The sequence below is a fragment of the Balaenoptera physalus genome (genome assembly GCF_965194825.1).
Source record: "Balaenoptera physalus genome assembly, chromosome: 3".
Taxonomy (NCBI): Eukaryota; Metazoa; Chordata; class Mammalia; order Artiodactyla; family Balaenopteridae; genus Balaenoptera; species Balaenoptera physalus.
The window spans coordinates 159746835-159765786 of NC_138890.1; the positions used below are offsets into that span (position 1 = coordinate 159746835).

The 18952-nt window shown below is 34.0% G+C and overlaps 1 protein-coding gene and 1 long non-coding RNA gene across 36 annotated transcripts in view; both read right to left on the reverse strand.

Annotated features, from left to right (window-relative positions):
- The window catches only part of LOC309656873, a 1296162-nt gene that overhangs the window by 1248003 nt on the left and 29207 nt on the right, over window positions 1-18952 (reverse strand). For 32 of the 35 annotated variants that reach the window (XR_014261524.1, XR_014261525.1, XR_014261535.1 and 29 more), the window contains one exon: window positions 15495-15557. The exons of the other annotated variants lie outside the window; for them this stretch is intronic. This is a non-coding gene — a long non-coding RNA (uncharacterized lncRNA). The remainder of the gene's footprint in view (window positions 1-15494; window positions 15558-18952) is intronic. 35 annotated transcript variants of the gene reach the window in all.
- LOC309656857 (serine/threonine-protein kinase MARK2-like) overlaps window positions 1-18952 on the reverse strand; it is a 145305-nt gene that overhangs the window by 73665 nt on the left and 52688 nt on the right. The gene's annotated exons all lie outside the window — the stretch shown is intronic.

Consider the following 18952-nt stretch of genomic DNA (forward strand, 5'->3'; position numbering starts at 1 on the left):
AAGATATCATGTAAATTATATCTGTGGTGTACAGTGAGAAGAGCTAAGAGAAATGTGTGAATTATGTCTGAAGACTAAATAAAAAGTTTGAAACATTTACCTTAATGTAGGATAAAAAAGGAAAAATAAACATACAAACAATCTGTTACTAAAGTGAACATTACAAGTGAAAGAATACATTATGCCAGAGAATTGCAGGAAGTAAATACTTATATTTTTTAAAAAATCTACTGAAGTATGAAATATAAAGATGACAAAAATTATACCTCATCTTCAATATTAAGTGGCATTTACTGCAAAAAAGAACAGAGAGCTATCCAGAATAGAGAAACACTAAACTGAGAAATGAATACATTAAAAGCAAATTCAAAATCTAATAGAAACTCTTTTTTAAATAAAGGAAAATTTCTGTATAGTATTATTATTTTAATAGAGTTTCTTTTTTACCAGTATTATGTTCACAACAAAACTGAGGGGAAAGCACAGGATTCCTAACCACCCCTACCCTCACTCATGTATAGCTTCTCACATTATCAACATTCCCCACCAGATTTATACATTTGTTACAACTGATGACTCTACCTTGGCACATCATTATCGCTCAAAGTCCATAGTTTACATTACCTTTCACTCTTGCTGCTGTACATTCTATGGGTTAGGACAAAGGTATAATGATATGTGTCCATCATTATACTACGGTACAGACTATTTTCACTACTCTAAAATCCTCTGTCCTCCACCTATTCATCCTTCCCTTCTCCCCAGGCCCTGGCAATCACTGATCTTTTTACTGTCTCCATAGTTTTGCCTGTCCAGTGTGTCACAGAGTTGGATCATACAGTAGGTAGCCTTTTTAGAATGGCTTCTTTCACTTAGTAATGTGCATGTAAGATTACTTCATGTATCCTCATGGCTTGATAGCTCATTTCTTTTTAGTGCTGAAAGGGAAAAACAGCTTTTAAAATTAAATAGTTTAGGGATTTCCTCAAATGGAGTATTTTAGGAAGACATTCTGGTTAAAATAAGGATGAGGAGGAGACCTGGGTGCCACCTTACTTCTATGTCTAGAATCTCTGAGAAGGCCATTTAAATCAATGGGCTTAAAAAGAGGGGAAAAAAAGGAAGCAAAACTAAGTAATTGGGTATTAATATATTTTTCAAAATTTCTGAATAACACAAGCTTTAAAAATTAGAGTTGAAAGTGTCTGAAAAATAATTTCTTTTATATATTTATTAATTTATTGTCACTAATTCAAACTTTTATTCCACAAATGCACACGTTTTATTGTAGTCTTCCTCACTGCTCAACACTATTTTAGGTTCACAATCCCTGGGCATTTAAACTAATTAGAAATTTTGTTTTCAGACTCATATGTGAATGAACATTTAAGTTCTTGACAGATTGTACACACACACACACACACACACACACACACGCACACACATAGTTAGACATTCTGATGAAAATATTTTCAAAATAATAAACATCTGAATGTCAAAATTTACACACATCATATTATAAAGAGAAGAAATAATTATTTCTATACATAAGTATGGCTCCAAAATTTTTCACAAAGAAGTCTATGTACTATGGTTGCTAATCTTATTCAATCTTTTCCTCATCATCAGAATTTAAGTTCCATCATATTTACCAATGTGTGTATCTTTGTTGCTGCTGACACAGTAAATGGAGTTGAGGCAGTGATTTACAGGAATTTATTAAGCTGTTCAAGGCTCTTCTTATATTTATTCATGATGGCTTGGTTTCTGCACTGTCAGGTGGATGTATTATAATCTATCATTTTGGATCAGCAGTGTTTCTGGGCTCATTTTGATTTTATGTGGTCTCTACTCTGAATTGCTATAAATTAATTTTTAATTTATTTCCTTAGAAAGACTTATGTGCATTCCTATACTGGTCAAATGCAAATCACTCAAGTATTTGTAATATTTTGACTTGAAACCATGTGAATAACAAATATAATTTAAAACTTGACAGTCAAAGATTTCGGTTCTAGTATTTATGGTACAACTCTAAGTTATAAAATTATTAACACTAATGAATGTAAAATTTTGTGTGGTGTGTAATATTAAATTCATTCATTTTTGTTTAACATCATTACTTTTTATCAATATCATGATGAGTTAAGTATAGGTATTTTTATTTGTCTGGTATCATCAGATAATTTTTTATTTCATATAGATAAATTAGATGGCAAGCTAAAAGTAATTCTTTATGTGCTAAAGCTTATGCTGTAATTGATATTTATGTTCACAATGTTAAAATTTAAAAGAACAATATTTTTACGCTTAGAGAAATATAGTAAACATACTCCAGTACTTTTTATAACTTTTTATGACTGAAATCATCTAATAAGTACCAGTTTTTGGCTTAAAAAACAAATTAGGTAATTTGATTTTAATTGAGCTTGCATATAAATTTATATAGGTCTTTTCTTAAAAGAAAGGGGTCCACCCTTTCTTATAAGCTGCCAGGGCTGCCCAGTGATTTTGAGTTTATTTTGTGAATATCGTGTATTATTTGTGGGTGAGTTTAGGTCTGAGAGCCATTCCATGAACCCATTAAAGCTCATGTGTTTTAAGACATTTACAATTTTTTCCTACGAAGATTCTTTTTAGTAAACCACTGAATTCACATTTCTGTTATATTTGATTGCATTATAAAAATATCTAAGGGGTTCCACATCACATGCCATCATGAAAATGCAAATTAAGTCAACAATGAGATAACATTATACATCTATTAGAATAACCAAAAATCCCAAACACTGACAACACCAAATGCTGGTTAGAATATGGAGCAATAGGAACTCTCATTTATTGCTCATGGGAATGTAAAATTGTACAGCTACTTTGGAAGACAATTCTTACAAAATAAACACACTCTTACCATACAATCCAGCAATAACTCCAAAAGTTAAAAACTTATATCCTTACAAAAATCTGCATATGAATGTTTATAACAGCTTTATTCTTAATTATCAAAATTTGAAAGCAATGAAGGTGCTCTTCAATAGGTGAATAGATAAATAAACTGTGATACATCCACCCACTAGAATATTACTCAGCACTGAAAAAGGCACTATCCAACCATTGGAAGACAGAGGAAATTTAAATGAATATTATTAAGAAAGAAGTCATTCTGAAAAGGTTACATACTGTATGATTCCAACTATATAACATACTGGCAAAGGCAAAACATTGGAGACAGTAAAAAGTTTAGTGGTTCCCAGGGTTTGAGGGGAGAGAGAGATGAATAAGTGGAGCACAGAGGATGTTCAGAGCGGTGAAAACAGTGTTCATAATGTTATAATGATGAATACATGTCATTAATTACACATTTGTCCAAATCCATAGAATGTACAACACCAAGAGTAAACCCTAATGTAAACTATGGACTTTGGGTGATAGAGATGTATTAACGTAGGTTCATCAACTGTAACAAATGTACCACTCTGGTGAATCTAAACCTGCTCTAAAAAATAAAGTCTTAAAATCTTAAGATTTTTTTATATGTGTGTATATATATTTATATACACATACACACACATATGTAAGTGTGTGTTTTGGAAAAATATTAATTTCAAAGGCAGCAAATAAAATCCCATTCACTAGGATGCCATAATCAGTGCATAATATTACTGCAGTGGATTGAAATTAAGAACAATAATTTAATCTACTACATGTGGTGATACATTATAATCAAAATGAAAACATCCCTTTACTAAAATGTAATTGATTTATGTCTTATAACCATGAAGATATTCATTAGGAGTATATGACAGGTACTCAAAAGCAGTTAGCAAACCTCAACTTTAGAAATATTATTGACTCAAAACTCATAAAAGTTAATTCAAATTGAACCTTTATATCACCATCATGTTACAAATTCTTTCAATGGAAACATTAGAATTTTGTAACAATTATAAAATTTTATAGCTAAAACATTATATAAGCAGGAAAATTTTTTAAAAACTATGTCTATGCTGAGAATTAGTTATAGAGTTGTGATAATATGTGATGTTGGAATTTTTGTAGCTAATTTCTGATATTGCATGAGATCCTTGTCCATGGTAATTATATTGCACATAGTTTGTTATACAAGATATTTTGGATCATCAAACCCCCAGGTGTCTGCACCATATGGCATGGCAGAAATGCAAGATTCCCATCTAGTGGCACATCCAAAACAAAACAAAACAGATGCCAAAACATCACTTCTCAAAATTCCAAGAAGCAAATGGTAGGAGTAAACCATATGGACTTCCTCTCATCAAGAGTGATCTAGCTACAACCAAGGAGTTGTGGGGAAAAGATACATGGATAGAGCTCTCAGGGTGTATATAATGAGTGATGATCTTTATGGCTCAAATCTAAGCCCACTAGAGAGTATGCACTGCAGAGGCTGCACACACCAAGCAGGTTTAAACCAGCAAGCCAGCCTCTCTTCTTGCCTATACCTGTGCTTGCTCTATAAGCCAAAGATAGAGTGTTTTGGATAAGTGGGCAAGGGGTCTGCGTGGGTTAAAGCATACAGGCTCCGTTTCACTGAGCTTGATCTACCTATTGCCATTGCGTGTGTGTGTGTGTGTGTGTGTGTGTGTGTGTGTGTGTAGTTTACCAACACTAAAATCTGGAGTCCTACAAAATGCCTTAAATACCAGCATGGTATGCTATACAATTTTCTCAGAACAAAAGCAAAATTTTATATTAAAGGAGCAGTAACAATAGACTTCTAACTATAGAGTTAACTTTCAATGCATACCAATAGGGAAACATCTGGCTAGATAGAGGAAGACTCAGATGAAGAGTATCTTAAGGAGTTTAAACATGTGCAGTCTTTTATATAGAATGAGATAGATGCACTGAACTAAAACAAACAATAAATTAGATTGTGTCTCCAACTGCTATTACACATGGTTTTCTAGACCAAAGAGTGTAAGAATGATTAGCTTATCTCACTGTCAAACTCAGTTTTCCATGTCTGGCATTTGTGCTCTCCATTCTTAAGAACTTGGGTCTGTTGGGTTACAAAAACTGTTCATGGAGGGGAGGCAACACCTTATAAGAGGACTGGCAAGTGATTCATTGATCTGGAATATGTGCAGTACTCTGCTACTTTGGGTTCCTCATGATAGTGGATAAGCAAAGGAAAAAAAAATTACTTGCTAAAACAATCAATCCTCATTACCACGAAAAACTAAGGTTACTACCACATAATGAGGGTAAGAAGGACCACTCTGGAATCCAGAGAATTTACTTAGATGTCTTTTTGTGTCTCCCAGTCAAGTAATAACTGTCCCTGGGCACTATAAAAATCCAGACACTAGCAGGAATTAAAAAGTTCAGACACTTTGGAGACTGAAGACCTCAGTCTCTCCAACAGGTAAGCAAACTAAACCAGTCACAGCGTTGGCAGGAGGTGAGGGCTATTTAGAACGGTTTGGCGGAAGAAAGATGATACATATCTGTTACGTAACCTTGAGACCAGCTGAGTCAGCAGGGACTGTGCTTTTGTTTTTCTATATCCTTAAATTTTACAGGGGATTGTGACTTAGAACCACCTTGAAAGAGACTCTGTGATCTATCCTCTTAGGAAAATTGAGTATATTTTGTACTGACAAAAACTAGTGACACTAAGTTGTACTGTGGAAGCTTGTTATAATGCAGACAAACAACTGGATCTGAGTGGTACAAACAGTACATATGATCAGCCTCTTCAGATTGCCGAGGTCCCTCCAGTAAACCCTCAGCTGCCTACTGTGCCTCAGGTGATTTCACAGCTGATGGACTCTGCTTGCCCACTGGTGCTGAACCCTGCTTCTCAGGTGCAGCCAGATGACCAACCAATGCCCAGAGTCTTTGTTTTCCAAAGGAAACAATAAAGGAGATGGAAACTGACTTCCTGCCTGGTAAGGAGAGGAGCCAAACCATAAGACTTTAAATTGCAGTAAAGTTGTCAGTCCATAAGATGAATCTGGACCATGAGAATTAGGAGAGAGGAAAGAACTAGGTTAATAAATCCCTTCTCTTTTCTACCACCTGTGAACTGATCTGAGGCATAGATTATGAATCAAATTGTTTGATAACATCTTACTTGGCTGAATAGCCTAGAATACCTTGCTCTTCTGTGCAGGGAGAGTCTATCCCAGCATCCAACAGATCTCCTTCTTTCTCTATTTTTCCCCTCTTTTGTCCTCATTCTCAGTGTCTTGGGTTTGTCCTCACCAAATAAGAATGAGCACTTATCTTTACTTCAGGAATTGTTTTCTAAAAATCCCAAAATTGAAAGTCAAAGATGTTACAATTTTTTTCCATAGAAATTGTACCATTTTGTATTTTCAACAATAATTGGCTCTTTCTTCACAACAGAAGGGTTTTAAAATTACAGATTTTTTCAACCTGTAAAGTGTGAAAATATATCTCACTGTAATTTTGATTTACAGTCTCAGTTTTATAAGAAATCTGAACATACTTTCATTTATTTAAAAGGCAATTGTGTATATTTCTCTGTGAGCTATTGTGCATATATTGAGCCCATATTCTTCTGGGTTGTAGATCTTTTATTAATTTTAAATTTGGATCAGGGTATAAAAATGTTACCACACTGGTAAAATTTGACCTACATTGCATATGGAAAAATTGTATTATAAAAATTGAATTTCAATAATTTAGGCATATTTTGTTGAAGAGACATGCATTCTGTAGGGTATTATAATTTTTTTATTCTCTATTTTTATGCACTGTTTCTCGGAATGGAACACTACTGGAATCTGTAGACTATTTCACTATTATAAGATTTCTCCCTAGCTCTTGGGGCTTTGTAATTTTTTTTATTTTTAAATTTTCTTTGATTTTGTATAAATTGATACAGCAATTATGTTATTACTTAAAATAATAATAATTTTTTATTTTAGCATTTGTAACATAATCATATTTTGGGGCATAGAAACTTCAAATTTCATTAGTTCGTCAATAAAGCTCAATAAAGTTATCCTTATGCAAATTTTGCTGTATCAAAGCATAGTCACATTTTAGTACCTTGGCCTTTAAAACTGGAGTCTTAAATTTAGGAGTTTATACTGTTTTAAGTGCTATACATAAGGGCAAACCAGTTTTTAATACATGTTTTCCATATGATTTTTATGATTAATACTTCAGCAAAGATGGCATCTGTAAAAATGTCTAATTTTATAAACCTCTAGTCTGAAAGTCAGTTATTGTTTCTGAAATATATTTTATAGACTCTACTTTAGTTTGTTGCTTTGAAATTCTCTTGTTTTGTTTCTGGAACAGACAACAGGACCCTAGAAGTGATTTTATTCATTCACCCAATGCTTTCCTCCCTTAATCTAGAGGTATAAACATTTTGCTGCTCAGGACAGCAGTCAGAGATGGCTTCCTAGCAATTTAACCCTCTGCTGAAGTATTTTAGTATTTTTACAAACAGGACAGCTCCATCCGTGCACACAGGCTAAACATCTGCCCTGCACCGGAGACTTAGGCAGCTGAGGATGGAAAGACAGGGTGGAGTTAAATTGTGAAGGGCTTTGAATGCCAGGGGGTTTGGGATTCCCAAAACAAACATGACTGTCATTTATTTTTAGAGACAAACCTCAGGGAACTCCTCCCTCTATAAATATCTAATAATAAATGAGTAGTTAAATAAACAATAGTATATCTACATAATGGAATAGTCTGTAATTATTAATATCAAGTTTCTGAAGACCAGTTAATGACACAGAACAAGTGGAAAAAAAAACCTGTATAGAGTATAATACCAATTTAGTAACTACAAATATGAAGATAAGAATAGAAGAACCAACATCAAACTGTAAACTGTGGTTATTTTTGGATGGTAGTATTATACTTGATTTTTATTTTCATCATTACTTTTCTCTATGTTTTAACTTTTTCTATAATGAGCACATATTACTTTTATAATGAATACACAATAAATTTTATTTTTCAAAAAAAAAAAGAAAATTTTATGAGTCTGTAATATTTTTTAAAATCTTTCAGATTGCTTTACTTTTTGTAATAATTTTTAAAATATATGATTCTTAATCTAAAATATTTAGTAGACTACCATGCATTAAATCAAAGTTCTGTAAAACATTCTGGTTTTAGATTGGAAATTTATTGGATTTGTTCTCTACACAGTTTACTTATATGATTCTTACAAATTATCTGAAAAAAGATATAACAAAATATTTTTATATTAAAGTTTTATTTTTATTTTTTTCAAAGTTTGCAATGCAGCCACATTATTCTCAGAAAAGGATATATTTAAATTATTTTTTGATCCCTATTTGAAAACGCATTGCAATGGATTTTATAATTTCAATGGCAAAATAAAGGTTTCTGTATGAAAAGAAATAAAAATTTTAAGTAGACAAAATTGATTTATTTACAATTTTGGAAAGGACTTGTTTATATAAGTTTGAACCATCATGTTTAGAAAAATGTGTTTTATTATTTTATTTACAGTTAATAAAGAAAACACAAAATCATAACCAAAATTTGTGACCCAGAGAATCATTTTGATACCCAAGCCCAGCAGGCAATAAATGCTTATGAGGCTTTTTTAGTACAGAGTGATAAATTATTAGAGTGAAATACTATTAACTTCAAGTTCACACATAGCAATTAAATGCCATGAAGCTCTTTCTGGTGCTTTGCCCATGTTAAAAAAGCAATTGCTATTTCTTTACTCAGTCTGAGGTTAGTTCTGATTTTTAATTAACATGAAAACAAGGACCTTCCTTTAAAACACTCTATTCCCAGGAGTGTGTTCTTCCAATCTCTAATGAAAAAATAAACACCAGGTCTACTAAGCCTCATGCTAGGTTTAATTGGGACTCATTTAATTTTTCTTTTCACAAACTCCTGGACCAAATATGTGATTTCACCTCTACTATGGAGGGTTTCCTGTCTTATTTTTACACACTTATGTTAACTGCTTACTATATTTATTCTATCAATCTTGCCTTATTTTTCCAACTTCATTCAAAATGTAAGAGAGGAAGGAGAAGGGAAAAGTGTTACAAATTAAGAAGATAAATCTACCAGTAGATTAACTAGATAATTTTATTAATGCCTAAGAAAGCGAGTTAAGGTGATACATTTCTCTGATGGGAGAGAGGGGGAAAAAACCCATACGAATAAATAAAACATATGTCATTACAGTTTTAAAATATTTTCTTATGAAAAATTGTAACCATACAGAGAAGGTGAAATAATGCACCTATATATTTAGCTCCTTGATTCTAGAATGAACATATAATTTTATCATCTATCTATCTGTCCACTAATACTTCTGTTCATTTGTCAATCTATCTCAGTTTTCTGATGCATTTCAAATGAAGTTGCAGACATAATCCATTTCAACCCTAAAGAGTTCAGCATGCACAAAAGTAACTAGAATTCAATATTTGTTTACATGTTTTTTCATCTGTTTTTAGGTAAACTTTATACACAGAGATATGTACAAATCTTGGGTATACTCTTCATGAGAGGTTTGAGAAATGCATATATTATATAATTGAAACTTCTATCATGATAAATCATTACCATTTCCTTGGAAAGTTCCTTCAATCTCTTTCCCAGGCTCCTTGACCCTATTTCCTCAAAGGCAACCACTAATCCAATTTTTTTCACTGCAGATTAGTTTTGCCTATTCCAGAAAGTCAAAAATAGAACCATTTATCTTTTTACATTCTGTGAATTGTTTACAGGTGCTTTGCATTACCCACTTTACAGAATAGAAAAAAATTGGCCAGAATTATTATATTATAAAATATGTTCATAATACTATCTTCCTTAAGTGTTTTGGTTTTATAAAAGTTATTATTGTTGATTTAATTTTTTAAAATTTCCCCAAAACATTCAAGCTTAACTAATGCCCTGGGCTAATTTTAGTAAGTAATATTTTTCTAGGAATTTGTCTAAATTGATGATTTCAAATAAGTTTTCAAATCTGTAAGTTTATAGTAGTTTATAATTTTTCTCTTATATGTTAATTGCTGATGTAAATGCCATTGTATTCCCTTTACATTTATGAATTGTTTGTGCTTTCAGTATTTTTTTCTATATGTCTATTATTCTGTACAAAATAGGTTAGAGTAGCTTTAACTTCACAATTTTAAAAGTTCTTTTCTTTATTTACTAATTGCTATTTTTAACTTTAAATCTTCCCTTTCAAGTGATTTAGGTTTTTTTTTTCTAATTTATAAATTTGATGTTGAACTTATTATTATTACCCCGTCTGATGCAGAATGTAAGGCTATCAATATCCATGAATGTGTTTTGACTTAATTCTAGACATTTTGTTATCTAGAATTACATTATTATTTTCTGTGGATGTTCAGGTCTTCATTATGATCTAATTGTCTCATGAATTATTAAAATTACTTTTATTGATTTTAAAAGTTGATGTATTCTTAAATTTTTAAAGTTTTCATGTTTGTTTTGTTTTACTTATTGATTTCTCAACTGTTTTGTAGTCAAATAATATGGTCTGATGATAACAGTTACTAGAGAGTTGTTATCAATCCAGAGATTATCATCTTGAGCAATCTGAGTTTGAGATATTGGATACAGGACATGCATTTAGGACCATGAGTGCATCTTCCAAACAGTTTCAAGTGGTTTCCCCCTGAGTAAGATCTGTCCCTTCTTAACTTCAATGTTAACTCACTCACTGCTTTAGGGACTTCCCACATAATCCAAGGCTCTGGCCAACTGAAAATACAGTCACTGTTTCCAAATATTAGATTTAAAAATTTTGCTTTATAATTATTATAATAATGATATCATATATCATAATTATATATGATATATCATCATATATGCCAATTTCTTATAAATTGACTCTGGTCTATTTTAGATAAACATATAGACCCTGGTCAATTTATAATCTCAATTATTTTTAAGTTCTGATCTTTAAAAAATAGAATATTGTGTTTCTCAGTTTTAGTTTTTACGTTACTCTATTTTCAGCGGTGTCTGTTTTCCTATGTATTGCCTCTTACATGGGGTCATTTTCTATAATCATTTCCACTTCTCTTCTATATATTTCTTGAACTTTGTTAGCTTATTTTTCACCCTCTTCTGTTGTCAATCAGTAGTCTTTTATATCTGTTTTGAGACCATTCTTACTTTTTTTACAAAAAATTCTTTCAATCAATATTGATATTTTTGACAATTTTCACCTGCTTGGGAGCAACATTTGTAGAGATTAGAAGGTGGGACTAGTTTTCCTTATCTGCAAATTTTCCATGTTCTTTTATATTTTTGTATTCATCCACTACTGCTTGTGTAACTGTTATTTCTGTGGTGAGGTATTGTTTTGTTTTATTTTTGGTAGTGCAGGATTTTAACTTTGATTCCTAGCAGGAGATGCCTTTGGATACATTCTTAAGATGGAGTGGGAGATCTCCAGTAGCTTAAAGTCATCTATTTGGATGTGCTTATCTAAATATACATTGCCCATTTATTCAGTGATCCAACGTAGTGGTTTTGCCAATTGGTAAGCATCACTATTCTGAGTATAAACTCAATTACAAAGAAAGTAAGCACAAGATGCAGTCTTTTTTTTTTCTAGGCTTTCTTTGGGACGTATTCATGTCAAAACCGTCTATGTAATCAGTCCACTATAAACCCCACCTCTCACCAATATATCAGGTGACTTATTGAGTCCACAGGTATTAACGTCACTTCACAAATAATGTCCTATAATTCTATGGCCAGGTCAGATCCTTTTGTTTTAGTGCAAAGCTACCATGGACTGAAATTCCCTTGAGAGAAAGCGAAAAGGAAGATATACATCTAGTATTTGTATGGTTCTCTTCAAGAAAATCTAGCCTTGCTTTTTGCAATACCCTATACCCAGTTTCCCTTATTGTTAATCTCTTACATTACTATGGTACGTTTGTAACAACTAATGAACCAATATTGATGCATCATTATTATTAGAGTCCTTAATTTATTTGTATATCACTAGTTTTTACTTATATCCTTTTTTATTTCTGTTCCAGGATGCCAATGAGTATACCTCATTACATCGCCTTGTCATGTTTCCTTAGGCTCCTCTAGCCTCTGAACTTTATCAGCAGAAATATCTTCTGAGTAGTAATATTGGCTATATATAACAAGTAAATGTCACTCAAGAAGTAAAATCCCCAAAAGGCTTACAGTTTCTTCATCTAAATTATACTAAAGAATTTCCAGCACTGCCACTTAATTTATTATGTATAGCTACTGAGGCCAGGTCTTAGTCAATTAGCCTAAGAAATAATTAAAACCATTCAAAGCTGCTAGACCTACCACACTGTTATCTAGTTGCTTGTACATATTTAAATAAGTTTTTTCATGTATATTCACGTTCTTTACTTTTTAGTGGACCACCCTCAGGATCTGTTAATATGGTATCTAGTACCACACATTTTCCAGATCCCCACTCCCAGTATTTTTATCTAAATACTATAATTCTCTTGGTGGGAAAACTTTGTGCTTTCAGGTTTGTTTGTTAATTCACTTAATGAAGTAGCCAGTATACCCACAAAGCTCTTGCATTTCTACCGTCCCTTAAGTGAAAGTAAAAAAGCTTCCTGCAAAAACCTGCTTTCACTGCACTGCATGTTACAACATTCCAGGTGTCTCCAAGTAATAATAAAAATATTTCCTTTGCCAGTGTTTTTTGTGGGATACTGAAGTCCCATACCTAAATATGAATTGAATTTTCAGTGCTGTCACTTTCAACTAACCCAGTTAAACAAGGACAGATTTCTCCCAGTGACAGCAAACAACTGGCCAAGATTGGTCATGTACCTAGGCCTTAGTTGCCAGCCTGTAGTTTTTTGGTGATCTATTATTGTGTTACCTACTTTTCTAGAACTTAGTGGCTTAATAAAAACCATAATTACATTATTCCTTATAATTCTGTTGTTTGACTGGGGCCCAACTGGGTGTCCTTATGCCCTTCTGTTTGGAGTCTCTTATGTAACTAAGGTCAGATGGTTGCTCCAAGATGGCTTCGTGTATGTATCTTGTGTTGCTGGGGAAGGCTGGTTTTGGGGCTCCGTAAGACACTGAATTCCTGAGTCCCAGTCTCAGTGCAGCTTTGCTGTGTCCAGATGGCCTCTTTTTGGGGCCTTTCCATGTGTTCTCCCAGTAGTGTTTCTTAATTTTTATATAATAACTCAGGGTTTCCAGGAGTGAAAAGTGGAAACTATTATGGCTTCATAAGGCAAACTGTGCAACTGGCACAAGGTTGCCTCTGCCACATTTAGTTAAAGTGAATCACAGGGCCTGACTAATTTAATAGGTGAGGGGACCACACTAAGATGTGAGTATTGAGAGGTGTGATGATTCATCAGGACCATGTCTGAGAACTAACTAAGACAAGTGGAGAGAAAGACAGTTTCCCTCCTTAGAGATTTCACCAGACTTACAACATGGAGGACTTGCTAAAAACGTAGTTTCAATTTTGAGAAAGCAAGATGTGGCAACTGTCTACCACATGATGGAATCCTACTCCTAAGAAGTGCAGTTGCCTCTTCTGCATGGTGTGTTGACAAAATGATCCTCTGAGTGCAAGAACGGTATTTTAAAAAAAAATAGCTGCTCTCTACTTTTGTTATCCAGGTGATCTTTTCTAACTCCAAGAGTTAACCCGTTTCTTGCTAGTGTCTGTGGCATAATGGAAATTTCCAATTATTAGGGAAAGTATTTTACCAATTCTAGAGCTATTTATGCCAAAATGATACTCGAATCTCCAGATTCTTGTCCTGTCACATATTCGTTTTTCTGCTCTGACAGTACAGATATATTTGATAAGGATAGGGTTTCAATATGAATTTGACAAAAATGATAATACAGGAATTCTTCCTGAACTATCACCTGTTCTTCTGTAAGATGCTTGAAGGAACATGAAATATTTAATTATTATCTAGAAGGTATATATCTCATATCTTTCTGCAGGTGTCAGTGCTAAGCTCTGCAAAAATTTCAGCCAAGACCTTGACATATTCCTTTTTTTTAAATTAATTTTTATTGGAGTAAAGTTGATTCACAATGTTGTGTTAGTTTCTACTGTACAGCAAAGTGAATCAGTTATACATATACATATATCCACTCTTTTTTAAGATTCTTTTTCCATACAGGTCATTACAGAGTATTGAGTAGAGTTCCCTGTGCTATACAGTAGGTTCTTATTAGTTATCTATTTTAAATATAGTAGAGTGTATATGTCAATCCCAATCTCCCAATTTATCCCTCCCCCCTTTTCCCCCTTGGTAACCATAAGTTTGTTTTCTATACCTGTGACTCTATTTCAGTTTTGTAAATAAGTTCATTTGTACCATTTTTTTTTTTAATTCCACATGTAAGCAATATCATATGATATTTGTCTTTCTCTGTCTGACTTACTTCACTCAGTGTGACAGTCTCTAGGTCCATCCATGTTGCTGCAAATGGCATTATTTTGTTCTTTTTTATGGTTGAGTAATATTCCATTGTATATATGTCCCACCTCTTCTTTATCCATTCCTCTGTTGATGGACATTAGGTTGCTTCCATGTCCTGGCTATTGTAAATAGTGCTGCAATGAACATTGGGGTGCATGTATCTTTTCGAATTATGGTTTTCTCCAGGTATATGCCCAGGGGTGGGACTGATGGATCATATGGTAGCTCTATTTTTAGTTTTCTAAGGAACCTCCATACTGTTCTCCGTAGTGGCTATACCGATTTACATTCCCACCAGCAGTGTAGGAGGGTTCCCTTTTCTCCACACCCTCTCTAGCCATTCTGACTGGTGTGAGGTGATACCTCACTGTAGTTTTGATTTGCATTTTTCTAATAATTAGTGATGTTGAGCATCTTTTCATGTGCCTCTTGGCCATCTGTATGTCTTCTTTGGAGAAACATCTATTTAGATCTTCCACCCATTTTTTGATTGTGTTGTTTGTTTTTCTGATATTGAGCTGCATGAGCTGTTTGTATGTTTTGAAGATTAATTCCTTGTCAGTTGCTTCATTTGCACATCTTTTCTCCCATTCTGTGGGCTGTCTTTTTGTTTGTTTATGGTTCCCTTTGTTGTGCAAAGGCTTTTAGGTTTTATTATGTCTTGTTTGTTTTTTTTTGTTTGTTTTTATTTTTATTACTCTGGGAGGTAGACCAAAAAAGATCTTGCTACAGTTTATGCCAGAGAGTTTCTGCCTATGTTTTCCTCTAAGAGTTGACATATTCCTAATTTCTAATACTCTCTAATTTTCAGTTGGTCACGAACCCAAAGTGAATAGAATATCAAAGAACGTAATATCTTGTAGAAGAAAAAAAAAGGAAGTAAGCAAGAATACTAATTTACCATATAGATCCAGGAATCGCCTTATATTTTATATCATTGCTTAAGAAGCATAAATTAGAAGGGACAAAAGAAAGCCCTTGACTTTTCAACACAGAGAACTGTACCTTGATAAACATGATCCAATCAGGGTCAGGAATCTCCTCACTTAGGTGGACTTTGCCTCTTTTCTGGGTTGAAGGTGTAATGAAACAGGGAAATAGAAAGTGGATACAGAGACACAGAGATAGACATATCTGTTAGGTTAACGCTTTTTAACACCACAATCAGCTATGCAAAGGCAATTTAGTTTCTTTTTTTAATCCCAAATTCATCTGTTTTTCCTTCTAAGTCTCTACCAACATAGTAACGAGAAATGCAATCAATATAGATTCCACTCAGCTAAACAATCCAAAGCAACAAAAGGGAATTCAGTGAAAACAGTCACTGTATTTAAGTAAAATCTATTTTTCATAACTTTGGGAATTAACATGTATAATTACTTGTAGCAAAATTAATGAAAAACTGAAAGGATCACCCATAAATATATAAATTATACTGCTGGATTTCTATGTTTCCTCCATACTCATATTTAATCTGTTATAAAATATACTTTACAGTTTCCATCCTCAACCTGTCTCATGTTTAAACTTCCATTTGAATATGTCTCATACAAATATTCCAACTAAGACATTCATCTATAGAATGAATGACAGTGAACCTGAGAAGGAGTATTATAAAGCTAAAATTAAACCTAGTTACAGATTCAAAATGTCAGCATAATAAACAAAACGAAGGTGTTCTGAGCCAAACCTACTTTATTTCAATATGGGAAATGTGTTTTACAAATGCACAATATTTAACATGCCCAATAAATATAATTGCAAAATGAACATTTGAAAGGTGAAGCCTAACAATTGATGACTAATGCAATTGTCAATGGGAAAAATGGTGATATATTGAGAAAGATATGTACACAATTAATGACAATAATTAAACTGGTAGGTAGTCATTAGCAGCAAAGAGGAGACAGTGGCGAGAAAGACAAGAAGAAATCGATTCACACCCAGCCATCTGGGAACTCTCCCTTGACCACACCCAGAATGGGCGAAACTATGGTTGTGTGGTGGGCAGTTTATCCTGATAAAGAGTGAGCACAGTAACATGAGGGGACTTCCCCGGGCTGCGCATGCCCAGACCAGACAGGCGTATAACCTATAGTAAACCCAAACTCATTATATCATAATTATAATAAAATCTACATGTGGTTTTGCCCCCGAGTGGGCGTTTCTTAGCGATTCAAGGGTGAGAGCATGCGCAGCAGTAAACTTGTTACATACCTCGCGACTGTCAATCAAATAATGATCCCTTGTCACTCAACCCCTCCTCCCTGCAAAATGCTCCTTAAAGGTGCCCTTAAGCCTGTACGGGAATGCTGCTTTCAATTCGCAGAAACAGCCCGCGCTCTCTCTCTATGAGAGTGTACCCTTTGCTTTGATAAACTTTGCTTTGGGCTTGCTTCACTTCGCTGACATAGCCCGCTCTCTTTCTCTCTCTCCCGCTCTGAGAGTGTACCTATGCTTCAATAAACTTTGCTTTGTGCTTAAGCTTAACATGGTACTTTGCAATTCTTTGCTTACTATCTTGGAACCGATTGCTGGTGAGGGTCTTCCGTTGACCTCCTCGGTTGAAGCTGTTTTGTTACAACGCCATGTCCACCCAGACAAAACCAAACAAAATCATAATACCTGTCTATCTGTACTCAAAGAATCAAGAAAATTGAAGTCATCAGAAATTTAATTAGGCTAAAGATTTTTTTTTTAAAGGCATTTTAAAAAGAGATGAGGATTTAAAGTATTTTAACCAGTTCTGAGTAGGGTATCAGACAAGCAATGCAGTGCATTTCTCAGTCATTTCCTGATCCTTTTGAAAGCAGATCTTTTGCCCCTTTCCTGTTTGCCCACTTCTGTTCCCCTCTAACCTTAAAATAACCTAATTATAGGAATGAGATCACTGGGCAATTTAACCTAACTCCTGATTTATGCTCTCCTGAATGCACACCATGCCTTGTCTAACCTGTTGATTCTTTTCCTAGATAAAAAGTAAGAATGAAGAATTAAGTAAAGAATAATTAGCTCTCTACCCCCAACAGCCCCCTAAGCAATCCTGCAGGCAGATCATGAGGGCAAGATAACATCTGAAGAGAGAGTCAACCAGTCTGCATGCAATGGAGATTGCTGCAGAACCCAACCTCCTGCCTGGATAATTCACTGAGATTCTTCCCCCCATGTTTTCCTTTAAGAATTGTCATGGTTGAGCAGAATCTTTGGAGTTGGTCCCTAGACACAAGTCCAACATCTCCCCAGATTGCTGGATTTCCTAACTAAAGCAGCTTTCCTTTCTATTGAGACTTGCCTCTTGAATTATTGGCTTATGAGTGGTAAGGAGCCAAACCTGAGTTCGGTAACACTTTGAGGCCAGTTTTAATAGTGTGTACTTGAATTCCTTGGTTCCAGTTGTGTTCCTAAATCCCTAGAGAGGCAGTTTTGTGGTTTTCTGGAAGCCATTTCTAGATTTACAACCTAGAGCTGGTGTATCCTACCTGTTGTGGACTGAATTGCATCCTCCCAAAATTTGTATGACAAAGTCCTAACCCCAGGGACCACAGAATGGGACTATGTTTGAAGATAAGGTATTTAAGAGGTAATTAATTTAAAAGGAGGCCATTAGGCTGGGCCCCAATGCAATCTAACTATTGTCCTTATAAGAAGAGATTAGTACATACAGAAATGCACCAGCGCCACACATGCACTGAGTGACGACCATGTGAAGAGGCAGCAAGGGGGCAGACATTTGTAAGCCAGGGAAAGAGGCCTCAGAGGAAACCAACCCTGTCAGAAACTTGATCTTGACTCCAAGACTCCAGAGCTGTGAGAAAATAAATCTGTGTTTTAAGCCATCTGATTTGTGGTATTTTTGTTGTGGCAGCCCTAGCAAACTAACACACTGCCATTTCTAAGATTATTTACCTAAATATTTGTACTTAATTCTTTCTGGTAAAATGATAGATAGTTTATCTTCCCTGGATTGAACAGTGATAGACATAATGTTTAACAATAAAGTTAAGTAACAGATCCTCAAAACTGGAAATCTGGGATTGCTTATCTGAACTGTTTGGCTTTGAATGCAAAGATGATTCTAGTCTTCTTGGAAATGGAAATCAATAGTGCATGACACACAATGGCAAAACAGTTACATTATCACAAAAGTAGCCTACTAGAAACAAGACGTCAGCAGAGGGAGCAGGTATGTTTGACTAGTATAATTTGAATGAGGAGTTCAAGTGATGCGGGAACCATGGTGGTGACTTAAAGTACAGAGAGTTGCAAAATAGAAAAGATGACAACCTCGGGGCTTAAAACATCATTTAAAGGAATGAATAAAAGTTAAAGAGGTAAATAACAAAAGAGAATATTTGAATGCCCTATAAGATGAAAAGTTGCTCAGCATCATTTTTCATTTGGAAAATATATTTTAGGAGCATTTTAAAATAAACACTTTAATTCTAGTAAAAGTAAAGAAAATG